Genomic DNA, 26,563 nt, shown 5'->3' with positions numbered 1-26,563 from the left:
AAAGGAATGTAAAACATTTTGATAAAAAATTTCAATAACCTTTTGGATAACTTACTATTAGGGGCTGATCTTCAAATTTGTGCATCTTAAACCGTATGCAAACTATTTGCACAAATGTATGGGTGGATGATATACAAATCTAAACATTTCCCATTTCCAATTTTTTTTATTTTATTTTTTTATCTAACACTCAACTGTGGCTGCAGTTTTTTGTCATATTCAGCACTTTTCAAAGTGAGGTTCAAACCTATTCAGAAAAATACTTGCAGTATAATGCCAAACAATGCAGAGAGCTTCTGATACTTAAAAGAGCGCATCCCTTACCTGTGGTAAGAGGAATCTTTTTTTCCCTCAATGTTCTATAACAGGCTCTGTATGAAGCAGTTATTAATATCTTTTTTTATCTACCATTTTTTAAATGTATTGGGTCAAGCGGCTGTTGAGAGGAGTTTACTGTGGTAAATCAAGCTGTTTTAAAAGCAACCTGCTGTAAATCTGACAGCTGCTCCTTCTGTCCTGAATTGCTATGTGAAGCTTGGCCTAACTTTAGTAAAATACCAGTAGAGGATACATTCTGCTTATTTCAATATAGTGGGACAAGACAGGTTTGCATGTCTTATCAATTTTATAAGCAATCTTTCAACAGTGCTGTTCTGCAAGGAAGAATAAGACAAAAAAATGTCTCACAATGTGCAAAACTGATAGAGACGTCCCCCAAACAACTTGCAGCTGTAATCACAGCAAAAAGTGAGGCTACAAAGTATTAACTCAATGGGGCTGAACAATGCTGCACACCCAATGTTTCAGTTTTTTATTAGTTAAAAAAGTTTAAAACATCAAATAAATGTACGTTACGTTTCATGATTATGTCCCACTTTTTGTTAATTTTTCAAAAAAAAATTGCAATTTCATATCTATGTTTGAAGCCTGAAATTTGGCAAAAGTCAAAAGGTCAAACAGCTGGATAGATATTTAGATAGCTCTGTTTAATAGAGATATAATCTTTTTCCTACAATAAAGCATGCTGCAGCTAAACTTCAATAACTTTATTTAATTATAGCAGCTTTAAATGCAATTCTTCCTTAGAAAAAGTGACTAAATATAATTGAATATAAATATAAAGCACACAATCTTACCAATATTTTTAGTAAGAAAAACCTTTGAAAATTATGTGTCATATACCCGCTACCTTCAAATTCTACTTTGTGTTGGTCAAATATTTAAAATGTATCATGTTTATAGCTTAAATATGATTAGGTGTATAAGAAAGTTAAAAGGAGTATGATTATTTTAAAAGTTGCTTTAATTGGTAATTGAGTTGGTAGAGAGATGCATCATGCAGAACCTAACATTTTGCTCCACTTTTTCAAAAAAATCATAAAACAAACTTGTTTCAGATTTTTTTTTAAGTATCGTGAATAAAAGTATGTGTTTAGGCTTTTGCATTAGTGAGCATGTGTCCTGTTGAGCACTGCACAATCTCCAACAAGATAAAATCCTCCCACCATCTGGAAAAAATTACAGTGTGTTACAGTTGGGCATATCTTTCCCTCAGTGAGCAGGAAATGGCTTATTTCTCCTGAGCAGAGCCAGTCCCAGCTGGGGAAGTGGCTAACCACATGAAACTAGCACAATCCTGTCTGTTTACACACAGTAATTTGCACAGGTGAAAGAGCTGAGGCTTCTGGGATGAATGCAGCGGTCTTGTTTAGGCCCCACCACGATCTGAGGAACTGACAGGATTTTGTGAAAGTCATGAATTAATTTCTTTCATCAATTCTTGACCCAAATTTGTTGAGGTTCTAAATCAAATTTGTAAAATGAATGTTTGATTCAGACTGAGTTATTTCCACCTGAACAGTGTTTGCTATTAAAGATCTTGTGACTCTTTTTGATTTTGGTTCACCTGAATATACAAAGAACACCCACAAACAGCACAAGTGAAATAGGTTTGAAATAACAGATAAAAGGGATTTTTTTTTCTCTCAAGCTACAAAAAAAAAAAAAAAAAAAAAAAAAAAACAGAGGCAGGGCACTGGATCAATAGTTTTTGCATTCCAAACAAAAACGTAATTGGTTTGATCCTTATGCAGGGGTCACTGAAGGCTTTTCTTTCATACATAATTCAGGGTTTTGAACACAGGTCAGAGCAAAAAATCTTTTAGGCAATAAAATTATTCAGGTTGTGTTAAAACATTTCATATTTAAGCTTGCCTGTTTGGCATCAATCCATGCATCGTATAAAAACACAAACAAAAAAAAACAGTTAAATCTCTTCATGATTATCAATGAATGTAAATTGAAGCATTAAAAGACAAACCACATCTGTAAACTGTAGAGATTATAGTCATGGCTTTTATTTTTTTGTTATAGTTAAAAAGTAATTATTGAAAAACATACAGTATATATTAACCTGTGTGTCACTCAAGTTGATACCAATTAGTACAAACCATTCCTAGAAACAATTAATACAACTGTTTTCAGAAGAGATGGAGAATGTTTTGCTGACTGTCATCTTATAATTCATTCATTTCAAGAAATGGTTTCATTATTTGATTGAATAAATATCTCCTTTCAAGCTCAACACCTGGTAGAATTTGAAAATCATCATGTATACCAACACATTAGAACACACATTTTGAAAAAGCCATCAGTCTTCAATCATACCTCTAAATATCTTTGGTCGATGAAATAAAAAAATTATTGATAGTATATTACAACTTTTTATTAGATTACTTTAAACACATCCAGTGAAATGACAATTGACTTCTCTGGCATTGCAAAGAAGGGTAATATTTAGCTTTTTTTTTTTTTACAAGATTGTATAATATTTTACATTTTTCTACACCCAGTACCAACCCAGACTACCTTATCTCTAATTTATTTTTTATTTTTTTTTGTTCTCAATTCTAAAATTGCAGTAATGTTCTTATTTTTACTCAGGATGTACCTTTAATTGTCTTTTAACATGATTTTATTCCAATATTTTCTACTATCTACACACCCGTGTCTGATATTAAATTATTGCGATTTGTTTTTAACCTTTTACCACTCTCCTCTGGTCATCCCTGAAAAAGTTTTAAAAATTTTCAATTAATTGTTTTCTACTTTTTAAACATTTTTCTTTTACCGCAATTCCCTGCTATGTGTCTACGTACTTACAGTGTAGTGTTTGCATACATGGCATTCACAGTGAGCTGTTTCATTCTGCAAACCTCACAGGGGCAAACACACCAGTTCCTGGCATTCTGCAAAAAAATTTACTCCTCATAAGAAAATATTAAGAATTAAAACACTCAATGTTTATTGTAGGGTAGAAATATGTTAGTACTCGAGGCCACCTGCTGTAGACTGATGTCAGGATTAGAGTCAAGAGGCAGCAATGCTTTAACAGTTTTTGAGAAAACTAAGTATCCCATTTTTGAAATTATCACAGTTAGTTTCATAAACCCTTAACTGCTCTCAGAGCGGAATCATTAAATCCAAGTTTGTTTTTTATGAATACTAAACAAAAAAAACTACCTTGGGTTATTGTTATATTCACGACTGCCACCTGCTATTTGAACCCTAAGCTGCTCTAACACTTTTTTACCATAATGTGATTTTCAGGTTTAATCAAATTAAACTAACAGTACAAACTTAAGAAATGGTGCAAACTTTGTGGAACCGTATCACAGCTTTGAAGAATGTGTGATCATTCTAATATGCCACTTTTGGGTATTACTATTGCTTTTGCTGAAAAATTATGGCCTTTTTTATTCATCTTTGTTTAGTATTTAAAGATAAAAAGAAAATATAGCATTCAACTTTTAATTCAATATTGAGAAATATCACCAGAAAGTGGTCTGTGATTTACAACAAAGATGACTGCAAACAGAAAGACTCCTGTAATGTGTCTTTAGATAGGTTGTTCTGTATTCAGTGGATAATTTTCAGGGAAAGTTAGAAAACTGGTTGTAGAATGAAGACTGCTCTGTATGACGTTAAAATCCAGGTCGGGTTTTATTGGGAGGTGATCAGACGAATGTTTGAAACCTTAACAAAAATGATATTGAGCAGTGGGCAGCCAGGTGACTGAGGATGGTGGAGCAATTCGATGACAGCAGAAGGATTTTTGCCGAGATCAGTCAAAGAGGTGTTTGTAGTCTTGACCTGGACTGGTCGTGGAAGCCAACAGAAGACATGCAACCTTGGAGACAAAGAAGACAAATAGTGAGTTTGTGGAACATAAGTTAACTAAAATAGATTCTTCAGAAAACAATCTCAGATTGGGCTAAGCATTAAGCAAATAACGGTTGTCCTGCGACATCTCAAATCTCTAACAGTGTGATGAGGAAACTGCAGACAGGCGAGTGATCGACAGCAACACCTCTGTGGAAAGAGGAACTCACACAATTCATATCTACAGACCCAGATCATGACAGGATCTGCATACTATCAAAAGACCAACCTATGAAGATAAGAGTATACGCATCAGTGCAGACACTGTAGCATGAAATCAGTCTTTTTTTTTCTATGTTAAAGAATGAGCAAAGCACTTATATAAATATTCTTGTAGTGGACCATATATAGAGTGCTAAGACTTTGACTCTCATGCACTGTTTTTAAACATTTCCAGAAAAATGCACAGCATCAAGCACAGGTGTTCAAATCTTGTTTGCGATCATTAGGATGTGAACAAGGACCACCCTGGATTCTCACAACCTAAAGAAGGTTTTCTTCTTACACATGTTAACTTAATTTCCATTTGAAGAGGAATATAATTTTTTGTTCTATATTCATTTTGTGATCAACAACATAACTAAAAAAACATGATCACATAAATGCCACTTCATATGTTAGTAGTAGTGTACTGATTGGATGCATACAATGATATGCACACACAGGTGCATTGTATCTCACTATCCTTACAGGGACTTTGTGTTGACTTCTATTTGTTTCACATTCATTTGTATGGCCTAAGGCAGAACCTTACCCATACAATTACAGTATCAACACATACCTAACCCTAAACCTAATCTGAACTAATCAACAACGTAAACCTAACCTCTAACCCAAGAAGAGAAGTTTTCCTCATGAGGGACCAGTTCAGTGGTCCAAACAAGTATCTTTAAGACCCAACAATGTAGCATGTAGCAATGAAACTGGGCTTCCACTGTCCCCACAAGGTAACAAATATTTGGCCACCCTGTCAGATATCCATCTCCTACTCCAGTATTTATTTTTTCTGGCTTATTTATGCAGCCATCCCCTTTCAAATCTAGCTCACACCCGTTCATTTCAGCAAGCAGCTGGCCTTTCTTTTTTTAAAGTATAAGATTTCATAGACCTTGAGCAAAAATGGAAGAACGGTTGAGAGGGAAAGAGGGAAAAAAAAAAACACAGCTAAGGTAATAACCTGATTTTGCCTCAGTTGGTTTTGATTTAGGACAGGAAGAGTGTGTCAGAAAAACAGCAGGCTCTCTTCTACCTCAGTTCAATGCCAGAATTCGGGAGGGAGAAGTGAGAAAGGGATGGCAACGCAGAGCAAAAGGGGGAACGAAATGAACAAAGATGGAGAGGAACGATGGATCACACCCATGTGACAATATAATGATGTAAACTGGCACAAAGATATATATTATAGCAAATATGAAAATTCCACTGAGGGAGACTGGAAAAGGGAGATGGAAGAGGTAGGTGGGAGGGTATTAGCATTGAATGAAATTTTAATAGCTCAGAGATCAGCCATACCCAGAAGCTCAAACAGATATAAATCCTGTCTTACTATATGAAAAGTATTTTTAAAAATTTGGCAGCATTAGATTTTCTTTCCCAGTAAGGGAAACTTAATCATTCTGCAGACATGAATATCGACAGAAAAGATACTGTATGCAACACAGGGAGGGACAGGGAGGGTAAAGAGAGGTTTTTTTTTTTTCTTTTTTTAGTATCCCAGGTGCCTGTATTCATACACAAGGAGCATTTGAATTTTAAACTCCTCCAAAAACATGTGTCAGCCCTCAAAAATCTGTCATCCTGCAACGCCCTCACAATAGCAAGCACAATTAGCTTAAGAAGGCAAAATGTGCCAATTTAGCCCCTATTTCCTCCTCACAGCATCAGATTGTGTTTCAAATGTGTATTTTTTTAGCATAATCTCAAGGCGTGCCATTTTCACTGCCAAAGGCATCACCATATCAACAAGGATGCTCCAATTTGCTGATTCTGAAGCACGTCCAAATTCAGTGCATGAAAAATTTTATTTCAGTGACTATATTCAGCTTGAGTCTGTATATGTTCTAGCCTGAAAAGGTGCTTTAGAGAAGAGGCTAGGATTCGCCAGTTAAGACGCACAATCTTTTCTATTTATCCAATCATGAATATTTGACAGTTTACATTTTTAGAATGTTAAAATTGTTGAAATAAACATTTTCATATTGTATTTTTTTTTATTATTAAAAACAAAAAACATGAAAAAATAGAACTACATTATTACAATACTAATTATTAAAAAGGAAGCAGCTAAAGTCATGTAATTGATTAGTGCCTTGCATTGAATATATATTCCTCCACTAACTATAGACTACTACTATACTTAGATCTATATGGCCAATATGTACCTTGAGTGTTCTGGATCAGGCTGGACAGCATGAATACAGGTGTGAGGGATGATCGGTCTGACATTGAATTTCAGGTTCAGATGCTCAGGGTTAAAAAAAATAGAGCTAGGAAGGATTCATCCTAATTTTTATTGCAGTCTGAAAGTAAATCCATCTTGGGATAGATTAACAGACTTATTTCCTACCCTTAGGAGAACTGTTCTTCCACACGATTGGAAGAAAATACAGCAAGCATCATAGTTCTACAATGCTGGTGATTCAATTTAAGTGATGAAATAGCAGTCTGTAAAAACACATTGAAAAAGAAAGATGAAATGCAGAAAAAAAATGTTTTAATTAACTGTCAGGACCTTCTTGTCAGACAATTTTAACTGTGAGTAAAAAAACTGTGGGGCTTTAGTTCTTTAATTGTTAAAATAATATAAAATAATGTTTATATTTTAAGAACACAGGTTGGTTTCTGTATTAGTATGTAAGAATTGCATCATCCACCCCTAAACTGAGACTAAATTAGTGATTAAAGCTACCTCAAGTGAGGTGGGTACAGGTCATGTTAGACCTGGTATTATTATACATCCTTTTGGAATCACGTTGTAGGGTAGATAGCAACAACCATCACAACTAGAATGAAATGCCTGTTTACATATGTACATTTGGAGAAATCCTGCTTTTGTTTTTAAAACCATCTTTTTAGTGCCCTCCGCAGGTTTTTAAGGGTTACTGCATCTGATGTATGCTATTGGCTTAGCCGGGGAAATGACTTCACTGAGAAAAAAATGACATCACCAGCTTTACCTTTGAACTGCTATCTGTTGACCTTTAATGTTCACCCACAACTTTGTTCGTGTGAAGAATTTTGATTATAATTTCAAGGCTTTTCTGGGATTTACTTATTTATTGTTGTTACAAAAAAAAATTCTTGCTGACAAAGACACTTATTGAATCCCTTTCAAAGGTGTAGGCCTTTGCATGAACATGGAGACTGCTGAGTGCTTTGGAACATTTCCATAGCTGTTTTTTTTACCCTGGCACACTGGTAGGAGTTGTATATTCCTGAAATATCTTCAAAAAGTAGTGAAGAGTAGTCGTTTGTAAACTTGACCTCTAAACAGATAAAATAAATGGCTGTCAAAACCTTGGTTTCTTTCTGTGTTGTATTAATGACATATATGATTTGATTGCTGGGGCTCTGTCAAAGTTGAAAGATTACCGAAGTATCAGCAGTTATATATAAGACATTTGCATATTACTAAACACTCAATTTATTCCCATAGAACAATATATAGCAATCTGAATATTGTTTTAATTAAATAACTAATTTACCAGCCCTACTTATATCACACCTGCATAACACCTTTAATGTTTCAAGCCATGGACATAAAGACATGCCATGTTACCTCCTCTTTGTTTATCCTTTCAGTTTCAGCCTTATTTGTGAAGGAAACCCTGCAATGGATAGCTATCTGGTGTACTGTACATGGCTAAAATTGTCCAAATAAAACTCAGACCAGACAAACCAAAAAGAAATATCTGCATACAGCCTAAGGTTTAAGGTAAATGTAAGGGAAAATACAGAAAAGGGTCTGTGTTCAAGAATTCATTATGTACTCCGACTTTCTATGAAGCTATTTTAATAGAAAGCTTCCTCACTGTTGACAAAGACAGAATGACTTTAACAGAAACATAAGCTGAAAATTTTGCCTTCAACTCTTCAATTAATTTTGAACTTAATTTGAACTGCTCCTTAAAAACCAGAGCTGTCAACACTAAAGTTAAAAGCCTAAAGAATAAAACAGTTTAATTATCTAAATAAATACAGTCTGGCCTGCATGTGAAACTCAGCAGTCATTCTCAGTTTGAGACGGGGAAAACAGCAGTCTAGCCAGAAGCTGATTGTGGAAGTGTTTTTATTTAATCTTAATAATGAAATTCACTTGTTCCAGCAGCTTTAAATGAAAAACAGAGGAATGAAATGCATGATTGTGCACTTTATTTTTTACTGCTATTGACTTTTGTTAAATTTCATATTTAAATTGAAGTATAAAAATATTTTACAAAAAAGAGCTTAGTAATGCTATTATTTCCATTTTGGGATTAATTAAAAAAAAAAATGACTGGAAGTTTGCTTAGGTATTCCCTTCCCATAAATATAGAATTTAATATGCTTTATCCAACCTAAGTGGGATGAAGTTTTTCCTCTTTTTATTTCCCATTTTATAACAATAAATACATATCTGAGTATTTATGTTTGTATTTAGCTAGATAATAGCCATCTTATATATACTCTCTTTACTTGAATTAGTTACTAACTTGAAGGCTACGTAAGTAAAACTACGTAAGGGTTAAGAATAGTACTGAATGAAACATTAAGGAATTTTTAAACTGAAATTTAGTTAGAAATGTTTTGAAGACATTAAAAAACATTTGAGGGAACTAATGTAATGCAATGTTTTAAAATTGTTCCTTTTTTAAAAAATTATTAAATAAAGGGTGAGCTTCAGGCACCTAAGAATGCATCCTAAGGTTGCTAAAAGGTGACGTAATGTAGGGAAAGCTAAACTCTATTCATATAGATAACACAATGTCCATCCAAAAGAAAGAGGGCTAGAAGCAATGTCTTCAGTGCAAATTTTAGTTCATAAGAAGTTACATTTTATAGGTGGATTAAATCCAGTGAGTTGGGAAGAAAACAGAAGAAATTTCGTCTGGATACAAAAAAATGGGAGACCTAATACAGCAACACCCTATAAGGAAATTAAAAAGTTACCTCTTTTTTTATTTATTTATTTTGCAGTGTCCTGTCTGGCAATGTGGCAATAAGAAAATTTGTCTTTATGCTAAAAAAAGAGCCCAACCGATATGCTTTCACAGGTGGAGCAGTACGGCTATCGCCATAGTGTTCTGCTTGATTTATGCATATAAATAGATTCATTATGATTCATGGATGGAGTATTACAGATTATATGGACACTGCAATGTAAGTAATGAGAGGGAGATAACAATAAAACATCTTTAGTCTGATTCATCATCTGCAAAGAGATGTGAAAAGAACAGCACAACCAATAGATATAGTATAAGAGATACAATATAGTAAAACCTTGGTACTATCGCTGAAGTATAAGTAGTATTATTTAATCGGACATGTATACTGTGGAAGCTGAAAATAAGAATATGGGCTTTCTGTATGGAAATGAAAAAAGTTTCCTCTTTTGAACTAAGTCTGCATTGTATTTATCACATTGATCAATGGGTGCTAAGAACAACATTACAACGGATGTAAATCCTGCTGTAGTTCTGTCTGAGATGTACATACACCTGCATGTTCCTCCCAACAATGCTCATCAGAGTGGCCTATTCTATATTTGCATTTAGCCTTGAAGAGGTTTTGCTTGTGTTTTTTTAGCACATTATCAGCCTGTTTTTGTATTTACTGTAACTGTACTACAGAAATGCAGCTGTAAAAATGTTAGTCTGAGGACACATACTCAAACTGTATTAACAAAAGTGTATTAAAAATATTTTTAGTGTTTCTTCCAGCTGAAATGTTTGTATTTACCCAAAGTTATATATTTAGTTTTTTTGTCTCATTCGTTGAAACACTAGAATGTTCACATCACATCATATGTCTTGTTATTTAACATTTTTTGTATATCAAATCTTATGTTAAGATAATTTAGACAGGTCAATTGCAAGGTACATTAGTAGCTTTTTAGCCAAATGCTTTTTAGTTGTTTCTTGAATGATTATGTTTTACTTTTAATTGAGTAAAGACATGGTGAAGCAGTGCTACTCTTACTTAAGTAAAATTACCTCAAAACTCCTAGGAAATCAACAATGATCACTTGTTAGCAACTCTTTGTAGCATCAGTGCTTATTTGATCCTTTATCTGTTTTAGAAGCCATACATTTCCATTAAAGAAGTTTGTTATTACTAGATTTGTGCTTATAACAATGGGGAGAGAGATAAGCAAGAATAATACATATACAACAATACACCATCTGATACTAATGATCCAGTTCGTCAGTTGTATTTTTAAGTGGTTTTTACTCTGCTTCAATTGAGGAAAAAAATATCGTAAAATGACTAAACTACTTTAAAGAGGAGAAAGGCCATTATGCTTTTTTCTTTTCATACTTTATAGAGTTAGAGTTTTAATTGTATCACATTTTATCTCCATATCAAAGTTTAGGCTGATAATTTCAGATAATATTACAGTATGTGTCTCATTGTAATATAAAGTTTCCTTATCTAACAGAGTTACTTTACTTTCTTTATTCGTTTTCAGTTACAAAATAAATTAGACATGTAAGCTGAAGTCATTTCACATTTAATTTTATTCAAAAAGTATTAGTATTATTTCCGCACATATTCTTACAGCCAAGAGTTCCAACAATGACTCAAATTAAAACTCCCATTAATCCAACAATGTAATCCCTCCACTGCATGGAGCCGTCTTTTCAGACACGGTGTGGATTAGGGAACACTGAGCCCCTGTGTTGGTGGTCAGTGGTGTATAACACCCCATAAAGACAATATGGTATGCGTGAGTGCACGTTTGTGGGTTTCCTGCCGTGGTGGCGGTCAGCACCTCGGCAGGAGGAGAGGGTTTACGTGTGTGGGCAGGTCACGGCACTGTACACGTGGATAATATGATTCTTTCCCCCTTTGTGGTTACCTGGTGAAGAGGAAAATCCCTGTGAGGTGGTCTTCTGCCAATGTGGGCCACAATGACAGGGGTCTGTAACAGAGGAACCGGTTAATTGTTAAAATAAGCCTCCTTATTGGTAACCAGTTCAAGTGGTTTTAAGTTTGCAACAACATACTTTGGTACATGTGTCTCACTTTTTCTTTATTTATTCTCGATTATATATCTCCACATTACTATGTTGGTAAAGAAATACGTGTTTTTGTTCCTGTGGCATCTAAAGAAATACTCCAATGCCCATATTTGATGGAAAGACAAATGTACCTTTTTAAACAATCAGATGCCCAATTCTTTCATTTATTTTTAAAGCAAACTTAATAACAATTGTTATACTGAGACTATACTTGTAAATAGCAGAGATTGACTTATCACTGCTTAATACACTTTCAAAGCTAAACACTATCTAAAAAACTCTATCATTCTGCTGTTTTTATTGTTAAACAGCAGAGGAGAGTGTATGTGCTAGAAATGTTAATACTGTTGGTAAAAGAACATAACTTGACTGCGATTAAACAATTAGTCAAGTTTGTGAATAATGTAAGCAAGGTTCTGGTCCAAGCAAATGTATTCAAATACAATATTTTAACAATAAAAATTAGGTTTTGCCATTTTAATAATATTCTGCTGCTTTTTGTTTATATTAGTGAGTCCGTAAGAAACTTATAGTCAATACATACATACTTTCTGTACACATATAAATACATTTTTATATCTTGTATAGCACTTCTGGATAGATGCAAACTACATTTTGTTGCTTTGTACTTGTCACAATAAAGTTGAATTATACTCGATTCTATTCTAAAGCATGGAACCTCTTGCATCCCCAGAAAAAACAAGTTCAATTGGAGTAATGAATGATGTCGCAAAAGTCATTTTCCATTTTCACAACTGCATTCTTAGAAACGTTACAAAGTTTTTTACAAATGTTCTTACAAACTTGTATGTAAGCTGTGTAGGAATTGCACGTGTAGCATCAATATCTTTCTCCACATTTTAAACAGCTTACAGTATCTAATCATCTAATTAATCAACTAATCACCATTTCTATAAAATATAATTCTATCAAAACAGGATAGATTTACCACATAGTCTGGCAGGAAAACATATGGATGGTCATGCACGGAGTGTCAGGTACATTGCTGAACAAAAATCTCCTAATCTCCCAAATCGATTCTATTCCTTATTTCTTCACAGGGAAGCCATTACAAATACATAAGGTCCTTTCCCTCCTCAGTCTGACTGCCAGCATTAATCCGTCTGTAATATTTCCCCTTAAACACTATTCAATGAATTGTTAAACCTTTAGGTATTCTAGGTCTGATTTTTCAGTAACTAGTGCACAAATGTGGTCAATGCAAAACATACTCCACATGAATGTTAAGTGGTTCATTAATTGGTGGATTTAAAGGATGGTAATATGATTCCTGTTTTAAGCAAGTGAATAGCAGAGAAAACTGTTCACAAGACAGGACTCTCCATAACACTAGAGAAACCTGTCCAGTAGTATAAAAAGCATGCAAAGAAGTTAATTTAAACTTGCAGTTCAGAAAATGTTTCCAGTGAAGTCCTAAAATGTTAAATGAAACTATGTCCCAACAGGGTTTCATTGTTTAATTAATTAGCTTCTTTAACTGAAATCCCTCATTTATTCATACCTTTTAAAAACTAATCTATTTATCCTTTGGCCCAATTTCCCCTCTTCAAACAATGCCTCTCTCTTGCACCTTAATATATCTCCTTTCCCCTTGCCATTTCTCTCTTAATCTTCCATCCCAATTTTAGCTAATGAGCCCACGCACTAAAAAAGAAAAATCCATACCAAAACACAAACAGCACGAGGGGGAAGAAATAGGTGCAGCGCTTAGTCGGTTTGTAAAAGGATTCATCATGCGAGCTGTTTTCAATAAATAATAAATGCAAACGGCAACTTTTGTCTGCAGACGAGACTTTCAGACATGAATTATGTATTGTTATTCTTGGATAGGGCAATACGGGGACAGGATGGTGGTATGTGTGTGGGTGTGTGTCTTTGTGTGCACTGGAGTTGTAACACACTGTGAACACAGCTATTGAAGCTTACAATCAAGACATTTATGAGGATACAACTTGCTATGATTACTGCAAAAGATATATATATATTTTTTTGCACTGACGTGTGGTCTGATTCTTAAGGTTCTTCTGGCTCAATTTAGCTCAATTTAACTAACATTAATGTCCTCAGTGAACTATTGTTGTTTGTAAATTGTCTTAAAATCAGGCCTCTTTAGTAGTTTGGTAACGCAGAACAGAATGTGTTTGTTTTTATCCAACTAGTCCTATGTGTAGGAGGTGTGTGAGCATATTTTGTGTTATTTTTGTACTAATCTCTTCTTTCTCACTTTCTTTTTTTTAGGTATTTGCCAACTCTGCAATCATTACAAAATTAACGGAAGCTATATTCCCTGTAGACAGTGGAAGATTCCACTAGAAAAGCAAAAATATATGGGTGACTTCTTTTCCACTGTTTGTCATCTGCAGTCTGAACGAAAAATGTTGATTGAAAATCAGGAAAAAGGAGTACAATTACAAAGAGCATCACCCATGACAGCAATCATCAGTGATCTCCACTGTCATTCCACTCTATGGTAAATAATTCATCAAAAGAAACAAAGGGGAAACAAATATGCAAATAAACCTTCCAAAAAAAGGCCAACAACACTGCCCTGCAACCACAAGGGAGGAATGATAGTGGTTGATTAGTATGGCAGGTGATTACTGTGATGAATTTGAATTTCTCTTGTTTCATCTGCCTTGACAGAAAAAAAGTCACACAGACACAGAGGGAAAGAGATAGAAAGAAACTGGAGGGATTTGAGGGCTTGATTGTGGAGGGGAAGGAGAGCCGGATAGAGGGATTAAAGACAAGGAGCATGGTAGATTGTGGGGAGCACTGAAGAGGGGTAGTAGACATTGGAGGGAAGAAGAAAGAGATTTGGGAGGGGATGTAAGGAAAGGAGGGAGGGATGCTCACAGGGTGTATTTGACAGCGCTGTGAAAGGTAGCCATCATTGGCTTTGATGAAAAGTGCAGGCCTTCTAAGGCATAGGAGTGACAGCATATGATTTGGTCAAAGCATGAAGCCTTTCAAAGGCAGACATTCTTACTCCTTTTCATTCCTCTCAGGTTGGGTATAACTTTTAGGGCTTAGCCCTGGTAAAAATTCCAAATTGCTTTGACAGATTGGCCATATGTGGTATTGTCCCTGTGACTTAACAGACAGTAGACTGACTAGAGATGTAGACATTTTGAAATAAAGAGGATTATAGGCTGCACAGAGTCTCAACACACTGTCCCGGATCAGTTGCTATAGCAGATAACATATTTTGATAAAGGAGGGTGGTTCAAATATACTGTATAGCTGCTTCTGGCATTTCCACTAACAAATGTCGTCCAGCAATAAAAAGGGAAAGAAAGCTTTTAGATTTGCCAAAAACAAACATTACTGATTGATGAGTAAAAAGCGCCTACTGGAATCTAATTAGAAGAATGATGTTAATTATATATAAGCTAAATAAGAGATATGTTAATTTCGAAAACTGATTTTAAAGCATCCAAGCTGCCTTGAGTATTGTGGGGTTTAACCTTGTGAAACAGTTTGAATCCAGTGTTCAACAAGCGATGACAGATATCCCCTTGAATGTTTAAGTTCAAGCAAATGGTAAAAATAACACAGCCTATATCAATTGTTTTGACTGCTATGAATGTTTATGTCGCTTGGAGTTCAGAAACCCTTTCAAAAAATCACACTAAGCAAGAGTCTGCAGTTTTTTTGTTGTTTTTTTTTCTTAAGGTCAAAATATTTACTGTTGCCAGTTTGCAAGATAATGTCGCAATAAGGCCACATTTTCCAAGCACCAAAAATAAGGGACTGGCATTTAAATTTACAAGTTCATTACAACAAGAACGGAGTTAGCTTGATGATTAGGGTTTAAGTTTAAAGCATATGCACACATGCATGAAGTTTGAAATAGCATGCGATTGCACACCTACAAACCTAAATGGACAAGCATAATTACAAGACTGCTCTGATATGTAAAAACACATATATGCACAAAAACGAAAGCATATGCCTGTGGGACTCTTGTCTGATAACTCTGTCTATCTCGCTCACTTTCTCTCTTTTCCTTTCTCTCACCCACACCCACACCGAGAGATAATAGTATCTAATTTAGGCTCTGTAGGGTTCTCCAGAGGACCACACTTCATCAGGAATATACTGGTGACCTACATACTACAGTAGGGACACAGACATACACCAGCACAATAATTGCATAGCTTTCAACAGTCAAACTCAAATCTCCAGCTAAGGTATCTGCATTACCCCCAAAAAACAGACAACACACACATCGTATTGGGTGTGTACAACTTAGTCGTGATAACACAATACATATATTCATCAAAAAAGGACAATTTGGTGTTTATTTAGTGGATTTGGGGGGGTATTTTGGCCATAAATGTTTGTTTGTTACACTACATGAAACACATATTTTTAGTCTTGTAAAAAAAAAAAAAAAAAGAAAGAAAGAAAGAAAGAAACTAATGTTGAACTCAATTTTGTATTTTATGGATGAGTGTAACAAATTTAGTTTGTGTATTTTTCCGTCCTAGTAAGAATTTATTTAATTCACCCTACCAATGCTGACAAGAAAGAAAAACCAGCAGCAGAATCACAGCTCCTCCACTTTAGTAACCTTAAACTTCAATACTATTTTAATCAAAGCTAAGGTGGGTTTTAGCCGGCTTTAGCTTTTCGTCCACCTACGGTGGCCTGTGAGTTGGTGATATTTATATTTCATTATATATTTATATCCCAGAAAAAGATCAAATAAAGTATTCAAAGTTAGAATTTTTTAAAACACCTACAGTATAAATAATGGTTAATAAACATACATTATCAGTTTAGTTTATTCTATAGAAACCATCATCTTTTTATAAAGAAGATATTTATTTATTTTAAAATTGTTTCCTCACTGCATTTTTTCACTTTCTGAAATTATCCTTATTTGAAAGTGCGAGCTGAAAGGACAAAGTTAAAACCAGCCTTGGTCTGTTTAAAGAAAAAAAAAGAAAAAATAATAATAATAATAATAAAAACAGTATATAGATGCCTGACCATCTATGAGCGAAATGCGGTAGACAGACTTTCTGCTCTGCTCTTCATACAATTGCTATGATTCTGGGTGGGGAGGACTGAATTACCGTATCATTGCTTTAAAATTCATTCAACTGGCACCAAGAAGATATCATCCATCATTCATGGGCATCATATGTCAGCTTTCTGGTCCACTAAACGTCCAAGACCTGAGGCAGAATGAAAAGGAAAAAATCCAGTTAGCACACCAGAAAGACTGACTCATACACAATTATCAAATACTTAGAAATCGTATTTTACTCAAACATATAGCATTATACAACACTGAAAATATGAAAGTATTCTATTAGATGGGTTTAAATGTGCAGTGCATCTTGAGATGAGTGACATTCTATAAAGGTCTAAGTTGATAAAGACCTTGTTGACAAAATCATAGGTAGTGTTCTGAGACTTAAAGCAGACATTTATGTGAAACTGTCCCAGGAGCAGGTTTATAAATGGCTAAAAGATTCTGACTCATACACAGTTTTGAGGTTAGGACCATGAATTGTCCTGAAATAGACATTTGAACCAGCATGGATATACATGAACTATTTTAAAGTTTATGTGTGGTTAAAGAAACCTCCCTTAATGGTATTCAGGACCTTACTTATACATAATGTTGCTAAGCACCATTGGAAAGTATAGCATCTGTTGGAATGGATGATGGATTAAGGCATATGGTGAAATAATTTACTGCAATTATAATTTAATACAGCATTTTGTCAAGGTAATAGCTTTATAGTGAAACAATTTAAATGCTAATATTAGTTACTTAGCATGGTGAGCAGACAATGGTTAGCTTGGAGTCTTATCTAAGATGTATCCAATGTTGAAAATATGAAAACTGTGCTTACTGTCATAATTGCTACAAGAAAGGTACCTAGAAATCAGAAAAAAACTCTTCCTAGCTTTATTACTCTGATGTAAAAGGCAGAATTTGCCCACCCGGATTTCCCTATTTGTGTAAGGGTTCAGGGTCTAGTTTGAGTTTTACAATTATATTAATGACATTGCATAAAAGAGGCTTGAACCACAAGCTGTGTCACCCTATATGGTTACAGTACATCAGAAGAAAAGACATTTATCGGTTCGGCTTTAAGTCACTATTTTATTAAGGAAACCTTGGGTCTTACGTTTCCTATAGGGTTTTATGATGTTAAGTTTTAAATTAAAACATTTAATCTCATTCAAATTATTGATTTGTCCAGCCTGTAGAGGCGTAACATCCATGTCCAGAAAGTAAAAATCCAATACAGAGATTAGTTCCAAGCATTTGGATTTCCAATTTAATAACACAGACTTGGGGCTAATCCATTCAGTTTCAATTCCATTTATTTATATAGCACCAATTCACAACACATGTCATCTCAAGGCACTTTACAATTCACCAGATCATACAGTCAAACTTATTCAAAGTTTTCTATCTAAGGAAAACCAGTTGATTGCATCGACTCATTGACTCGAACGCAATCACTCACACTAAGCATGCTTGTATCGACAGTGGAGAGGAAAAACTCCTTTTTAACAGGAAGAAACCTCCAGCAGAACCAGGCTCAGTGTGAGCGGCCATCTGCCGAGGCCGACTGGGGTTCAAGGAGACAGAAGGAGAGATACAAAAAGCAACTGCAAAAGGCGGCCCAGTCAAGGAAACACGCAGCCAGGCAGACAAGCTCTGAGCCAAATCCCATGTGAGAAGATGAAGAGAGCACATCCAGCCACAGGATCATAGTCAGAGAAACAGGACTACACTGAAAAACAGGCCAATCTCCAACATCTAAAAACAAAGGTGTTGATGGCAGCAGCACAGCTGATATTTCTCTCCAGGATGGAGTCACAGCCAACAGGAGCAAACAAGGTGAAGCTACTATAAGAAAACTTTATCAAAAAGGAAAGTTTTAAGCCTACCCTTAAAAGTAGACAGGGTGTCTGCCTCATCGACTAAAACATGGTAGTTGGTTCCAGAGGAGAGGAGCCTGATAACTAAAACATATAGAAATATCTTATGATTTATCCTATCAATATTGCTATAATCTTTAAGTGAAAAACTATCATTGACTGTCCTAAAAGTTGCTGGATTATGTCATAACCTAATATGCATATCTAGTAATCCCTTTATCCTAGCCGTAGGAGACAGGAATATGAACACCAGCAAGACAAAACATGATTAAAACACTCTAAATATGTTTAAATATCAACTCTAATTTCAAGTATTAAATAATATTTTACCTGAACCCAAACTACAATCCCAATGTATATAATTGAAGTGCAACCGTTTAAGGACAAAAAAAAAAATTAAGTTAATGTATATACATCTTTCACCAGGGGGATTGGTGGAAGTCTTGCGCATGTATGACTAATTTTAATGGGTCCTCTCTTCTTCATCAAAGCTTGCTGCTAAGTGACGTCTGCTTGTTAGTGCTTTGGAGGCGTGAGGGTTTTGCTCACTCATTGCTGGCTAAAGACGGTAAACTCAGAGTAATTGGTGCTTTCACATTCTTTCCAAAGTCTCCGACAATGCGGGAAAAAAATGCCAGATTTATCACAAGGTGCTTTTTTGAAGAAAAAAAAAATAATCTAGCAACAACATTAAGTTGGCAACTTGGCAACGTTGGCTAAGTTGGCAACAGTGTAGAGTCCCTATGTCGCAGTCAGTTCAATTTAGGGTAATTAGTAACAATTAAAAAAACAGGATTTATTAGATTACTTAACAAACTTCCCAAAAACCGATGATAGAAAAGTTGGTTGCCATATGCATTAAAAAACAGCATGCAATTATAGAAAACAATATATATCCATAGATCACAGCTGCATGGTTTCCTTGGGGTGTGGCTTGTATAACATTAAAGATAGCAGCAACAAGGATCAGGACCTCAGTTTGGTTAGGGGAATTCTGCTGATACTAATCAGTAAAGGAAGCCCTCATTTAGATCTTGGTATGATACCTGATATTAGTTTGGTAGATATATAGATAGATTTGGTAGATAGACTGTATTGACCCGTCCTCCTTGGTATGCCAAATCAACTTTAAAAACCGAAAAATATTGATAGGCTTTTTTCTTTTCTTTTTCAGATTTCAACATCTATTTAAACTATGCTTACAGAGATCTAAAAATCTTTAGCAGTTTATGTTCCCCAACAAGCATCTGGAAAATAATTGAGTTTGACTGATGGTTCAAAAGAGCATAGAGGAACAGAAAAGAACATAAAAGAAACATACCGGTAAACTATAGCAGACAGACAGATACACTGTCTCAGAAACAATCCTGTGGTACAGGTTAGCTGTCAAAAAAGAGTGTTCTGCAGCAATGAGCAGGTGGAGCTGGTTTTTCCATTGTTTCTTTATTATATAACATACTCACACCTGAGGGCTTTTTCCTTGTTTAAGATAATTGCTCTGTGAACTGGAAAGAACAATGTTGTACATATCTTTGCAGTTCAGGGACAAGTCTTGTTTAAACCTTGTTCTTACTGCTTTGCTGATCTGATGCAATGCTGAGTGGGCTTGACTCTTCCTGCTGCGTGTCAGTAAAAAAAAAAACAAAAAACATCTGACATCAATCTTCTTTGTGTCTGCTTACACCGCAGCACTGATTACCAACAGGGAAAGAATATTTAATTCCACTCATTTGTTTTAATGTTTTTCATTGCTAAATGGTCTAGCTTTCCAAATTCAGTTCAAATTCTCAAAGCATGTGTTGGGGATTTTTAGAGCCATTTAATTACAGTCTATGTGCTAAGTGTTTCCACATTTTGTTCACTTAACATCATAACTTTATCTCAGAGCACTGAAAGATTACCAAGTTTGGAGAATGATAAGATAACTTTTGGATGGAGCATCATATAGCTTTTCTAGCTTTGTGGGTGTAAGCCAAATGAAACTTACAACTGCTGGTTGGTATGTTAAGGTTTAAAGATTTGAAAGACATAATAAAAAAAAAAAAAGGGATGTTGAGGGAAACAAACAGGTTTGATGGAAAGGATAAAGATGCACAGGCATATAACCAGTGTTTAAAATGGGAAAACATTCAACCTGATCAGCTCTTACAGGTGTTTGGCCAGTTAAAAATAAAATAATTTAGTGTCTTAATTATCAGTTTTCTTGTTAGACATAATACCATGTCTTTGATGTTGAAGGTCTTACTTCAAGGAGAAGCCTCCACAATTGAGTTTTTTTCCACTAACAAAGTAGAAAAACAAAAAAACAAAGTAGGAGGAAGCGGACATTAGCAAGAAATTTAAAACAACGTTTTTTAAGAACTACAAGATGTTTGTTATTTAATCTGGCTGTAAGAAAGCAAAGGGAGCGCAGGAGAGGGGAAGGCTAAAAGAAGATAATGGGGGGAAAAAAATGGGAAGAAGAATGAAGTATCTTACAAAAATGAAAGTAGATTTCTATATTTTGTAAAGCTCAGGGTTAAGGGTAGGATCTATATATTCTAGGGGATACAAAGCAAAAATGTATCCACACAATACTAATAAAATACTAACAATGCTGAGTTTGAACTCTCAACTTCATATTGCATATACATTTTGTTAGGAACAGTAGAATATTTTTACAGCAGGTGTTCTCTTGCAGTTGCAGCATAAAAGTCATTAAAGATAAAAATACAACAGACAGTATAAAAATTGTTGTACTATATACACCCTTTTTATATTGTCTGTTGTATTTTTATCTTTAATGGCATCTTGCTTTAACTCTGCCCTTTATACTCTATGTAAGCTACTGGAACCAGAATTTCCCTGAAGGAGTAATCCCCAGGGATAAATAAAGTTGAGTCTACGTCTAAGTCTAATAGAACCCAGGATTGACTGTATGCAAACAGTAAAGGAATGCATATAATACAGCCCCCTTCCTCTCCAGGGGGTCTTAGATCACAACCTGGTTCATCTACAGCCTGTGTATAAATTCCTTGTACATAGAGAACGAACTGTAAGAGACACACTAAAGAGATGATCTAAGCAAACGGAAAAACCAATGAGACACAGTTTCAGATGCTCTATATGGGTAAAGCTGTAAGCTCCTCGTGAAGTTCCTCATGAAGATGACATTACTAGTATAACAGATAGCATTACAGTACCTTCTTTATGGACACCACTGTAATGCTTATGAAGGCACAGTATTTCTGCACTGATGTACCCTGGATTATCCCTTAAATAAAAGATGTCTTTAATGAGAAGAAGAGAACATTTAGGACAGCAAAGAGAGGAAATCAAAGAAACTGAGCGGCCAAATCAGGGATAGACAAAACATTTACAGGGAGAACATGGAGGTCAAGTGGCAAGAAAAGCAATGCCAGTGGGGTTTCAAAGATCCTCCGAAAATAAGGTCACCATCTAAACTTTATTCATATATTTAAATTAGGGCAATGCACATGAGGTTAGCCCTAAGTATCAATTTAAACATAAAGGATTTAGTAGAAGACAGTCAATCACGTGCTTCTCAATGTGAAACACAATACAGATATACATTGTGGACTAACCGATCTATCTTCAAGCATCACACCACAACCATCACCAAGACTTCTATAATGGCAGACATTATAGAAGTCAGACAGGGAGTTCTTCAAGAATGAATACATGAATTCCAGCGGTGTGTAAGCATTCACTGCAAGTCTAGTTGGCATGTGGGCAATGAAATGGAATAATGTAAATAGATGCAAAACCCCATCATGCACTGCAACATATTTTTGCAAAATATTCAAACATAAATTCATGAAATATAAGAGCAACATTGTATTTTGGTTTAAAGAAAGCGTTTTAGTTTTATCATAATTTACTTTGTTGTAAGGATTTTACAGTTTGAAGAAATAGAAATTTACACCATATGCCAACCGTCACAAGGATGTGCATGACAAGGAAGGGCTATATATACTGCATGCGTCTATTAAATAGGTAAGATTGTATTACATCATGAACTCATTGGTAACTTATATTCATAGGAAGGTGGCCGTAGAGGGAATTTTGGGGCCGGTATGATTAAAGGAGGGCCGGCCTTCGCACGCTGAAATTAGGACCGGCCGGAATCACAGATTACCAGTCCGAGCCTGGTAGAAGACCTAGGTTTTATCCTCTGTTCTCAGACAGGTATTTAGAATATTACACAGATACATTGTCTGTGTTTTATATCTTCTTTACTTAGGATTTAAAATAGATTGTAGGACATGGTGAGTAAATGATCTGAACCAATCCTTTACCAGATGTGATCAGACCCTCTACCAGTCCAGTCTTCTTTGCTACATCTCATTATCTCTGTTGACGTTCTGATTTAATTCTCAGAATTTCATAACTCTTCACTCTCAACCATCACCCACCCCATCTGCTTTAGAGGACTGCATCACCCAGCCTATCTCCCCTACCCTGTAACACTTCAAAACTGCAGGTCTGGATGCTAGCTCGAGGTTCCTAAGGTGCTAAGCAGATCCAGTCTGTGGGATTATGGGATACATGTCCGTCATGAGCTGGAATCTCACGAAAGTACCACAGCTGTGGAAGACTTTCTGTGTGACTTGGGTGGCAAAGACCACACATTCTGAGGATCTAAGCACCTACAGAGCAGTAGCTTCGACCTTGCATGTGATGATGATCTTCAAGAGGTTTTTTTTCCTGAATCATCACGAGGTCTTCATTGGATCTGTCTCAGTTTGCCTGGCATCATAGTCAATAATGTCATCAACTACCTGCTGCACTGGACACTGACCCAGCAAGAAAAGCCTGGAATAATAAAATAATAAGTAATTTGTTCACCAGGAAAAACACTGGGAACAATTTCGTATTTAAAATGTTAGCCTCAAGGATGACATTCTTTGATTTCTCCAGCAGTTGTAATACATGCACCTGGGATGCATTATGCAAAAATAAAGATGTGTTTTTTGTACATTTTAAAAATCCTCCTTCTCAGTTGCACAATATCTTTAATCTGATTATGCTATTTTGAATGATTTTTGGTTTATGTTTTAAATTTGCCTAACTTTGTTCTTATTTTTTGTTCAGATCTTTACATTTGTGTGTATCTGCGTGCTTCCCTTTCACTTTTGGGGCTAGTACACATCAATTTTCCCACTGTAGGACATATAAGGGGTTTCTATTCTATTCCATTCCAGTTTTTATGAAACGTATCTTACTATTGTCTACAATAGATAACAATCCTCACAGGAAACCAGTTCTAATATCTTATTTTAAAATTCTGAAAAAATAATATATCAGTGACATCACTGATCGATGCATCTTGTTTAAATTTAAAATGCCAGAGAAATTAGATTGGCAGATGGCTGAAAGCTAGAGGTACGTAAACTCCAGAAAACAATTCTGTCATTGTAGCGATAAGTGACTGTTGTGTAAATGATCATTGAACATTCATGAGCAGATCACCATCCTAAATTTGAGAAAAGAATGACCCTTATCTTGTGCAAGTCAAACCCATCTTACCCAAAAGAGTACCTCAATAAGCCCACTATGAGACTCAAAGAGAACACAAACACAAAATTCTGGAAGAGAGCAAAGAGATGAACTTAAAAATGAATGCTTCTGAAATAACTAGGGCTGTAGTCTAAATGGGATTGTTGGAATTAAGGGGGAAAAAGGAAGTATATAGGGAGGAAGGGAGAGGGAGGAGAGAAGAAGTAGGGATTAGGAGATCAAGAGACAGTTCTGACACGCTCAGGCAGCAAATGCTCTCTGTAAGTCTGGGAGCAGCTGACTGGAGAGCTTACACACCCACACAAACATACGCACTCTCATGCACACAGTTGTGATGTGGTTAGCTGTAACTCTGTGCCTGACTAGATGTATATAGGAGATGTTTAGAAAGGGGCTGGTCTGTAGGAAGTTCAGCCAAATCCCCAACACCACACCCCACCAACATGAGGAGAAGGGGGCTTTTAAGGACTTTGAGCTTCTGTTGTGGTTTCTATAATTCTCTTCCTCTGTTTTTTTCTCTTCTTTCCATCTAACTCTCTCTGTACTGTATCTCTCTCCTTGTTGTATGTCTCTTGCTCTGCTTCTCCCAGGCTGTTTTTTTTATTCTGTATTTTCTTCTCTGTAAAACTATCCATTTACTCTCATTCTAATCTGGCTTTTGTTAGAGGCAATACATTTTCATGAATAACATTTGCAGTGATCTAAGAAAAATGATTATAATCATATGAGGGTTTAAAGAAGCATATAAAAATGTCCTTAACTTCATAATGTAATTTCAGTCAAGAAAAAAATGAGTGTATGAGGAGCTTAAAGGCCTTTGTGGGAAAATAATGAGCTTCTAAAGACCTAATAAAAAATTTCTTTTTGGGAAAATTGTCAGCTCAGCTTTGTAGATAGGTTGAAAACGTGATCTTTCAGGCATGTCTGAGCCTAGATGCTCTATCCTGAACTCTTATTACTATGCATGTAATAAGTATAGGAGCCTCCTCTAAGATAAACCACACTACTCTGTGATGATGAGGTGGTGGGCTTCTTGGAGGTTTTGAGCTTCTGTTGTGGTCGCTTTGTTCTTCATTGCTGTTTTAGGTTTTCTTTTTTTTTTTTTTTTTGAGCAGATGATCACAGGATTCATCATTACTCAGTGTCTTCTACTTAACTCCCCCAAATCCCTTCATCTTTGCTCCGAGTCGAATTTCACGTCCTTCAATGACTTAAGTGCGTGCAGTCAGTAGGGCTTGGTTTTTGACTTATTATCTCTGATTATACCTACCATGAGGTTCTTTCTAGAAGTGTAATTATTAATTTATCTTAGATAATGCTTTTTTATATTGAAATCACAAGAACATGGCCAGATTTGAACAGTTATGAGAAAAGGTAGAAAAATTTAGTTCAGGTTTGACAATTAAAAGATTTTTACTGTTTTGAAGTGCAGATGCTCACAGAGAAATGGTTTCCTTTGGTCCAGCACAAATAAGATGCCTAAACATTACTGCTAACTTTGGCATCCTACTGTTAGTCATCGACTAACACCGTTGTTTATAGATGCTGGAGATTGGCCTGTTTTCCAGTGTAGTCCTGTTTCTCTGACCGTGACTGGCTATTTGTGCTTCATCCTCTGACATGGGAGCTGGCTCGGAGCTCGTCTGCCTGGCTGTGTGTTTCCTGGATGGGGCCGCCTTCTACAGCTGCTTTTAGTATCTCTGCTTCTGACTCCTTCAACCCCAGTCGCCTCGGCAGATGACCGCTCACACTGAGCCTGGTTTAACTGGAGGTTTCTTCCTGTTAAAAGGGAGTTTTTCCCCCTCCACAGTCGCTACAAGCATGCTTAGTGTGAGAGACTGCATTCGAGTCAATGAGTCAATGCAATCAACTGGTTTTTCTTAGATAGAGAACTTTGAATCAATTTGACAGTATGATCTGGTGAACTGTAAAGTGCCTTGAGATGGCATGTGTTGTGAATTGGCGCTATATAAATAAACTGAATTGAATTGAATTCTGAGTTTTCAACTTGTTGGTATGTTTCCTGATTCAGATTTCTGATAGCTTTACTTTGAGCTCCACACTATTTTTTTAGAATAGGTCCAGTTATAAGGGGGGAGGTTCCTTACAGTGACTGAGTATAGTAACTCATTCTTTTGAACCTGATCCATACCAAAGATAAACATGTAAACAGACTTATAAAGCGAAAGCTTAACTTTTTTGGGTTGATCTCTCTTCACCAGGGGGGACCTCAGAATAGTGCCTGTGTGTATCACTGAAGATAAGGATCCAAGCCATTATTATTAATACTAATAATTAAATTGTGTTTTTTTTTTTTGTTTTAGTTTTTTTTCTTTCCTTAATAGAAAAAAAAATCCCTCCAAAGTTGTACATGACAATGAAGATTCGAAGGTTTTGAATGGTGGCTGCTCCCATTAACCCACATATAACTTCTGACCAGAAGCTCTTTACTCGGGTTCACCAGCAAAACTTGTGCTTGGTGAGCATCGATTTTTTTTGAGGGCTTAGTCTGGTGCTGAGTTTGTGCCAGGGGAAACATAAACAACATGCTTGCTAGTACCAAAGAGAGGAATTGATTCAAAACAAATACTCTTCTGTTCCCCAGCCAGTTTAAGAATTATTCAGACTTCTGGTAAAGTAATGCGTTCCATATATTGGCAGAGGCG

At 35.6% G+C, this 26,563-nt stretch overlaps 1 long non-coding RNA gene across 1 annotated transcript in view; it reads right to left on the bottom strand.

Annotated features, from left to right (window-relative positions):
• Nucleotides 1-2,875: 2,875 nt before the first annotated feature.
• Nucleotides 2,876-26,563, bottom strand: part of LOC107090497 — a 115,847-nt gene continuing 92,159 nt past the window's right edge. The window contains exons 4-6 of the long non-coding RNA XR_001481483.1: nt 16,547-16,648; nt 11,279-11,341; nt 2,876-4,189 (exon numbers count right to left, since the gene is read on the bottom strand). This is a non-coding gene — a long non-coding RNA (uncharacterized LOC107090497). The remainder of the gene's footprint in view (nt 4,190-11,278; nt 11,342-16,546; nt 16,649-26,563) is intronic.

Source organism: Cyprinodon variegatus, unplaced genomic scaffold (assembly GCF_000732505.1).
Source record: "Cyprinodon variegatus isolate N-32 unplaced genomic scaffold, C_variegatus-1.0 Scaffold297, whole genome shotgun sequence".
Taxonomy (NCBI): Eukaryota; Metazoa; Chordata; class Actinopteri; order Cyprinodontiformes; family Cyprinodontidae; genus Cyprinodon; species Cyprinodon variegatus.
Note: the sequence above shows the minus strand (reverse complement) of the source record. Positions and strands in the feature narration are given on the sequence as shown.